Below are 8,486 nucleotides of genomic sequence, written 5' to 3'. Positions count from 1 at the left end.
GCGCGGGGAGCCGAGGAGCTGTCGGCGCGGGGAGCGGCGGAGCTGTCCCCGCAGAGCTCCTTTCGCGGCAGCGGTCGGTCCCGGCGCCGCCACCGCCGCCTCCGGCCTCCCCAGCCTGGCCTGCGCCAAGCGGCCGCGGTCCACGTGGCTCGGCTGCGCTATACTCCGCTCGCAGGAAGCCGGAGCCCGGAAAACCGAGCTGAACCCGGAAAGCCGAGCTGAGCCAGGGCGCAGGGGGGCCGGCTGAGGGCGCTGGCCCAGGGGCGGGCGCTGGGCGGAGGAAGAGGAGGGCCCGCGCGGGAGGTTCGGCCCAGCTCGGGCGCGCCCTGCCCGGCCCGCAGCCCCGCCCTCCCTCCCTCTACACCAGGGGGACGGTGCTCCCGAGGCCGCTCCCCGCCTCCTCCCGCCCCGCGTGTCCCCTGCCCTGGTCTCCGCCGCCGGAGCCCCACTATGCCAGACAGTTTCGACACTTTGCAAAGACAAAGAGCTGGAGAGCAGAGGGAGGAGGAAGAGGAGGACGGAGAGGAAGAGGAAGAGGAGGAAGAGGCGCTGTGAGCTGGGAAGGGGGCGCGTGTGCGGGACACCCCCTTTTTATTCTCCGAATCTCTCCTCCCCAAAGCCCAGGAAACTCCAGCGTGTCTCCCACCGTGGTGAGTAAGGGCTCGAGTCGAGCCTGGTGCGGGGTACCCGGGGTGCGCGGGGGTTGCGTCCGCCAGAGTTGGGTCTCGGGCAGTCCCCTGCGTGTTCTACGAGTGGAGGGGTGATTGCCCCAACCCAGGAACAGAAGTGGTGGGGAAGGGACTGGGAGGGTGTGCTCCTGGAAGCGGGACTGATGACCCTGACACCAGATGCCAGGAGAAAGCCACTCGTAGGGAGACCCCCGCCTTAGCCGCGGCGACCACCGGAGTCTTTGGGAGAGGAACGGGCTCAGAGACTAGGCTTGGGTTCAGGGGTTCAGTGCTTACTGGAGAAGGTGCCAGGAGCACAACGGGGAGCCTGTGCTTCATCGGGGCAGCAGTCCCTGGGGTGGCCCCTGTGACACTGCACCGGGCCCCGGGCTGGGATCTCTTGGGTCGGAGCCGCGGGAGGCAGGAGCCGCCAAGGGGGCCATCCGGGGAGGAGACCCCGCGCGGCGTCGGGGCTCGGGCTCACTTCGAGGAGCGGGGATTCGGTGCCCGGACGCCGCGGAGGCGCCCCGAGGCCGCCGGTGATACTGGGGAGCGGCCGTGGGATGGAATCCGAATCGAGGTTCCAAATCCGCTGCGAGCAGGCGCAGACCGGGGAGGTGGCATTCCGCCTCCAGGACGCCTCCAGCCAGCGCCGCTCTGGGTCCGGGGAGAAGTTGGCGCCCTGGACCGGGCACCCGGACGCAACGTGGTGGACAGTGTGGGGCTCTTGAGGAGTCCAAGGGGAGCACGGCAGGGGTCGTGCTGGTGGCAACTCGAAACTCCGAGTCTGCCCCAACCCTGTTAGGCACCGCAGCTGTGGCGAAATAATCTGACACAAGTTAGCAACTCGTCTGCGTCTTGGATATGTGACCTGAGCCGGGCAGGGGCTGTCCCCTCTGGGAGAGCACAGAGGTAGGGGAGAGCGGGGACACTGGGGCAGGGCGCTGGGACTGGGCAAGGCCAGATTCGGAACCGGAACCGTGGTGTAACTTTGAGCTCCTGGCTTCACTCTGCCTGAGTGTGTGAGCGTGACCTTGCCCGAGGAAGCGGGCTGAACTTGAGAAGGGGCTGAGGCTTAGCCTTGGCCAGGCACAGATAGGTCCGGGCGCGCTTAGCCCTGCCCTACTGTCAGGCCCTCCCATGTCTCAATCATCTGGGCTCTCTTCATTGCCTGGACCCCTGAGTCTCTCCTCCCTCCTACCCGAGGGTCCCAGTTGGCGCCTCTGACGTGTGGAGGCGGGGGGGCTCTGGGAGACAGGACGTGTGCACTCCTTGAAAACACGAGTGAGCGAGGGTTGGGGTGGTCACTGCTTCTCTCTGGCTTGGAGTGTCCCGCAGTGGGAGACAGCCAGGACCCTGAGGGCATGACCTCCTCGCCGCGTCCGCACTTCAGGCATCTGGCCCGCTTTCAAGTGCCATCCTCCAGGTCCCCCCTCGCCTCTCCCGACTCATCTCTCTCGGGTCCCCACGCCCGCGTTTTGGCCGAGATGGTTCCCCAGGGAGACAGCAAGTCCCCCCACTCCCACCCGCTGCTGAATGTGTGTCCGTGTGCCTGTGTGCTCGCCCCGGGGGAAGGAGATGCGGGGGAGCTAGTGTGTCCAGAGGTCGACACCGCTCCCAGCACTCACCCGCTGCTGACTCATAGCGACCCTACAGGGCAGAGTAGAACTGCCCCATAGGGTTTCCAAAGCCATAAATCTTTATGGAAGCTGACTGCCACATCTTTCTCCTGCTGAGCTGCCGATGAATTCGAACTGCCTACCTTTCGGTTAGCTTCCAAGCGCTTAAGCACTGCGCCACCGGGGCTCCTCAGCCTAGGATTTAGTAGGCGCTTTTTTTTTTTTTTTTTTAAGCTGTGTTTGTAGTAAAGGCCCATGTGACTGAAGGCATTGACTATCCAGGTCATCCTCTTCTCCACTTCCTGTGCCTAGTTCTACTGTTGAATTCACATTTATCTGCCCAGTGAAGCCTTTTTGGCTTCTAGACATGCGTTGAGCACCTACTACGTGCCCAGCTCTAAGCTAGGCTTGTTCCTGGAAGCTGTAGGCAGAGCCCCTGGTTTTCCCCTCCGGAGCTGCCTGAGAGCGTCCTGAGCCTAGGAAAAGACGAGGTGCACTGCCCCCTGCTGGCACCTACGGGAACTGCCACTGGGCTCAAAGCTGGGAAAGGGGCACCAGCGACAGGGTGCCTGGGACCCCTGGCTGCACATCCCTGCACCCCTCTTTCTGCTCCTACACTGCCGGCCATTTTCTGAAATCCCGCGGATGGCTGAAAAGACCATCCGGAGTTCAATCTTCTGTGCCTCCTGCACCTGCTCAGATCTGGGTGCAGGGTGGGGACTTTACTGTCTCTAACCTGTCTCCCTCTGGCTTTGGGCGTGAGACTTAACCACTCAGAGCCTCGCCTCCATATCTGTAAAATGGGATCATTCTAGCCAGTTAACAGTTGCCGCGGAGCCGATCCCCGACTCACGGCGGATCCCAGGTGTGTCAAGGTAGAACTGTGCCCCTAGGGTTTTCAGTGGCTGGTTTTCTGAAAGTAGAGCACCAGACTTTCTTCTGAAGTGCCTCTGGGTGGATTTGAACTTCTGACATTTTGGTTAACAGCTGAGAGTGTGTTAACTGTTCGCACCACCCAGGGACCAGAGTCATTCTTAAAAAAAAAAACAAAAAACCAGCGCCGTCGAGTGGATTCGGACTCTTAGTACCTCAAAAATACAATGCATAAAGATTACATATAATATGCATTTACACATAAGTGTGTATATGTTTATATATGTGGATATATATACACACATTCAGACACATGAGATAGATTGGGGTGTGTGTGTACATATGTGTAGATATATAAAAAAATCTATATATATGTATTGAAGAGATAAGATGTATCTTAGCTTCAAGGGCTGGGGAAAGGAGTTCCATCATACAGTTTTACTGAATAAATAAATGAAAGGGTCGCCTTTTACCAATCCCACAAGCTCGGGAGCTTGCTGTCCCTCATTTTGCTGGATCCATATTAGCTGTCCAGTTTGTACTGTTGGGCAAGCAGGGCCCGGGCCTGAGCTAGTCCTCGCCTCACCTCACTGGCTGGAGCATGCCCTGCCCCAACCCCAGGGAAAAAAACACGAAGTGTTGCCAGAAGCGATGGCAGGGGTGTGGATCTGCCCTTCTGCAACAGCTCTGCACCAGCAAACAGAAGCCATAACCTTCTTGGTAACTGTACCCGGCGCTGTGTTCCGCTGGGAGGCTCAGGCTGGGCATGTCTTTGGCCTGGCTCACTAGCACCCCTCTTGAAGTCTGGGACCATCACAGAATTGGCTCTTGCTGATAAAGGAGCCCTGTCCCCGAGGTATGGTGGGGTGGGTCCCTCTATGGATAGGGCAGTGAGGGATCTGTTGAGGTCCTGGATCTGGGGTGCAGTGGTGCTCTGGTTGGGTTGGTCTCTGTTTCCTTTCTCCACCAATCAGCCCTCCACGCCAGGACACTACACTGTAGGCAAGTTTCAGGCAGCCCCCAGGACTGGGCCTCTGGGATGTGTGACTTTTTGGACCTCCTGGTCAGTTAACCTTGCTTGAGTCAGTTCCTGGGTAGAAGGCTGCTGACTCAGAGGCTTTGTATTTGGACAGGGCTTTGCTTGGTGGAGTCTTAACCTTAACCCGCACCTCAGGCCCCCTCCCAAACCACAAAAAGCAACCAAGGAATAGAAAAATAAAATCCACCATTCATCTTGTCCTTACACTGCTTTCCAGTCAGCTCCACACACACACATTCCACAGACCGATGGAAGAGCTGGTCTAGTCACAGAGAATTCTAGAATAAGCGTTACATTAAAAAAAAAAAAAATTTTCTTTTTTTTTTGCTGTTGAGTCAGTTCTGATTTACGGCAACACCACGTGTGTTATAGTAGAGCTGTGCTCTGTAGGGCTCGCAGTGGTTGTAATCTTGTGCAATCTGTCTTGGAACAAGTACAGCCAGAATGCTCCTTGGAAGCGAGGATGTCGAGGCTTCGTCTCACATACTTTGAACATGTTGTCAGGAGGGACCAGTAAGGATGGTGCAGGACTGGTTAGCATTTTGTTCTGTTGTATATAGGATTGCTATGATTCAGAACGGACTAATAATAACAACAATCTTGTGGAAAGTAGATGACCAGGCCTTTATGCCGAGGCACCTCTGGGTGGATTCAAACTACCAACCTTTTGATTAATGGCCAAGCACTTAACCATTTGCACCACCCAGGGACTTCAAACAACTGTGTTCTGTTGTGGACCTGTGGTGGGACTTTCAGGGCATGTTCCACAGAGCTGGAGCCTGAGAGCTCGCTCCTGCTGGAGAAGCTCAGACCTGTGCACCAGAGGGAGCTTCCGTCTAGCCCTGGTGCCAAGGCTCCATTGCTTTGCAACTTGGCACTCCAAGTCTTTGGGCTCTAGGTCTCAGTTTCCCTCTCTGAAAAATGAGAGGCATAGAGTCCTGCTGACAATCGTCTTGGGTTATAAAGCCTTTCTTTTGTAAGATAGCCCCCACCTCACTTACTTTTGCTCCTGCTCTGCCCTCAGACCCTCCGTGAAGGACAGATATCCCTGACCCGGGAAGACTATGCTGTTCCCACCCTATGCCAAGGGTGTCTCCACTCTCACCCAAAGAGTGTGCCAGGGCCTTGCAGAGCCCACACTCAACTGGCCTAAGGCGTTCTCCAGCAACTCTCAGCAATGGGCATTCAGAGATGGCCTAGAAGTTTCAGGCCCTGGGGTCTGAAACCTGTTAGAGCTGAGGCTGCATCTGTGGAAACTAACAAATGATGCACCTTATAAACAGGAACTACGGTCGCCTCAAAAGGGCTGGCCTTGTTCCTCATCTCGGAGTTGAAAATGACCTTAGAGAGCATTTTGCTCGAAAAGCACAAATGCTGAGGCTCAGAGGGGAAGTCCTAGGGACTGTTGGTGGCAAGCTGGCTAGACCACTGAGCTCATCAACTCCAGATGAGTTAACCCTCTGTGCACCCCCTTCCCCAGACTCACACACTTGTCTATACGCTTAAGTCTCTGTTGCCTTATTAAAAAGCCAACACAGCCTTGGGAATGTTGGGGATTTTATTGCTTGTTTTGCTGGTTGGATTGTCTTGGTTTCAGCTGAATCAACATTTATTAGGTGGCTACTAACTAAAAGGTTGGTGGTTCAAACCCACCCAGCAGTGCTGGGGAAGAAAGGCCTGGTGATCTGCTTCCATAAAGATTACAGTCAAGACCACCCTATGGAGCCGCTGTACGCTGTAACACGTGGGGTCACCATGAGCCGGAAGTGACTTGATATCAGTGGATTCTGTAACATTCTAAGCACCATGCAAGTTGCTGGAGATAGAGAGATGGAAGAGGATGTGACCCTTTCTTCTTGCCCTTGCAGAGGTCCCAGTGCTGGGGTGGTGGTGGGGTACATGGGACACAGAGTTACACTGCAGTACGGTTTGTACGAGAATAGAAATATGCATGAGTAGGATTGGAACAGAGAAGGGATTGGCTTCCTCTGCCTTGAGGAACCCAGGGATGAATTCACGGAGACAAAACTTGAGCAACTTCGGGCATTCGTCTGAATATAAGTCAGATTGCAGGAGAGCAGAGGTGTGTTCTTGAATGCCTAGAACTGATAGCTAATCGAAGTGGCTTTCAATCTGTGTGTGCAAGAAAAATAAAATAAAAGATTGGCCGTAAATCCGTACTGTGTGGTTCTGAAGAGGTGAGGAACTAGGACTTTTAGGGTGTCAGTGCTTTGCCCCCTGTTCCTTCAGTGTGTCCCAATCTCTAGTTTGTTTATGTGGGATTAACCTGGTGGCCCAGGCACAGTGCAGGTCCCTCAACTCTGTGACCCTCCAAGGGTTAGGAGCCTCAGGACAGCTGTGTGTAACAGAGAGACTCGCTGCTTTGCTTTTGCTTTAAAAATGAAATTTAATGCTTAACTTTAATACTTTGTCTTTATGGTTAAGCACGTGACTACTAGCCAAAAGGTTGTCAGTTCGAACCCACCCAGAGCTGCTTCAGAAGAAAGATCTGGCGATCTGCTTCCAAAAGGTCACACGACCTTGAAAATCCTGTGGCGCACAGCTCTACTCTACACATGCAGTCACCAGGGATCTGAACCAACTTGCAGTGCAATGGGTTGCTTTTAGACGGCCCTTCTCACCATGGTCTTTTAACGCTCACCCAAGTGATTGAGTACCAAAACCAAATCAAACCAAACCCATTGCTATTGAATCTCTTCCAACTCGTAGCAGTGAGCGCTACAGGACAGGGTAGAACTGCCCCGCAGGGTTTCCAAGGAGCAGCTGGTGGATTCAAACCGCCAACCTTGTCTTTAGCAGCTGAGCTCCCAACCACTGAGCCACCGAGGCTTCGAGTGATTGGGTAGGACTATACAAATGAAGTAATTGTGGCCCACAAAGGGGATTGGATAGCTTGCTAAGAATGCAAATAAAGTTCATGGCACCCATTTCAGCGCGGGACCGTGCAAACAGGGTATAGATAACAACAACAACAACAAAAAAAAAACACTGCTGTTGAGTCACTTCTGACCCACAGCAACCCTATAGGACAGAGTAGAACTGCCTCATAGGGTTTCCAAGGAGCGGCTGGTAGATTCAAACTGCCAGCCTTTTGGTTAGCAGCCATAGCTTGCCAGAGCTCTTAACCACCATGCCACCAGGGCTCCAAATAAGGTATATGGAAACCTAATGAAGAGATTGGTCAGTTTTGCCATCCAACTAGGCTTAAACTGAGTCATCCCAGAAGTGGGAACGAGAGTACCTCACCACCACCAAGAAAGAGGAGGCAGGAGTGGAATGCGTCCTTTGGACTCGGGAATCCTGCGATGAGAAGTTCCTGGAACCAGGAGACAGAGAGAGAGCAGTAACACTGGAGATGATGGGAAGTGGCGGCAGAGAAGTGGTGGCAGCAGAGGCAGCGTTGGGCTCCTGGGTCCACAGAGCGAAAAAGCTGAGTACTTTTGGGCAGGAGGTTTGCTGGCAGAATAGGGGGTTTCCGGGCACTTGGTGGGGCTAGGTTTGCCGACCCACAGAGCAAGAAAGCTGAGCAATTTCGGGATGAGGCTTACGGGCAGAGTGGGGTGCCTTGGGACACTTACTGGTAGAGCTAAGAGTTTTGTAACACTTGCCCCACCAGGGCGGAGGCCAAGGGCCAGAGAGAGGCCTGCCCGTGGGCACAGCTGAGAAGAAGCTGTCCTGATGGAGAGCTGTGTCCTGAGCATCCCCGAACCCGAGCCGTAACCTGTTACTTCCCTAATATTATAAGTATAACTGTAAGTATTGTCTGTGAATTCTGTGGCCATTGCAACAAATTCTCAAACCTAGCAGAGAAGTAGAGAGTGCCGTGGAGAGATGTTTGGTGTCAGAATTGGTATAAAGGACTGGCAAGAGGAGATAGGTCTGACCTCCATCTCATAGCAGTCAGCCTGGGGCTGTTGATCTTGGTTCTCCTCTGCTTTGTGAAGTTAGAGCAGACCAGACTCTGCCACCACGCCATTTTTACACAACTTGACGGCAACTATCCACAACAGTAATTGATCTCAGATTTCAATAGCTGATTCAGGAGGAGGTCAAAAAGCATGGCAGGTGGTGTGCTGGAGAAAGTAGGTCAAGTTTGCCGGAGGTCGCTGCCATCGTGTTGCTGTGTGAGTTCCAGCAAGCCCCTTTGCCTCCACGAGCCAGGTTTGAGATGCTGTGAGGCAATTATCTGCTGTGACTCAGGGCCAGTGTGAGGACTAGAGGAGAGCCCCCTGGGAGCACCTGGCATGGGGCCTAGCTCCTGCAGCC

General features: G+C 54.5%; 1 protein-coding gene across 2 annotated transcripts in view; it reads left to right on the top strand.

Moving 5' to 3' along the window:
* Positions 1 to 354: 354 nt before the first annotated feature.
* Positions 355 to 8,486, top strand: part of ST3GAL1 (ST3 beta-galactoside alpha-2,3-sialyltransferase 1) — a 104,273-nt gene continuing 96,141 nt past the window's right edge. For both annotated transcript variants that reach the window (XM_010588514.3, XM_003408191.4), the window contains exon 1: positions 355 to 650. The gene's annotated coding sequence lies outside the window, so the exon portion shown is untranslated. The remainder of the gene's footprint in view (positions 651 to 8,486) is intronic.

This window comes from Loxodonta africana, chromosome 14, assembly GCF_030014295.1.
Source record: "Loxodonta africana isolate mLoxAfr1 chromosome 14, mLoxAfr1.hap2, whole genome shotgun sequence".
Taxonomy (NCBI): domain Eukaryota; kingdom Metazoa; phylum Chordata; class Mammalia; order Proboscidea; family Elephantidae; genus Loxodonta; species Loxodonta africana.
The sequence above is the reverse complement of the archived record's forward strand: the minus strand, read 5'-3'. Positions and strand labels throughout refer to the sequence as shown.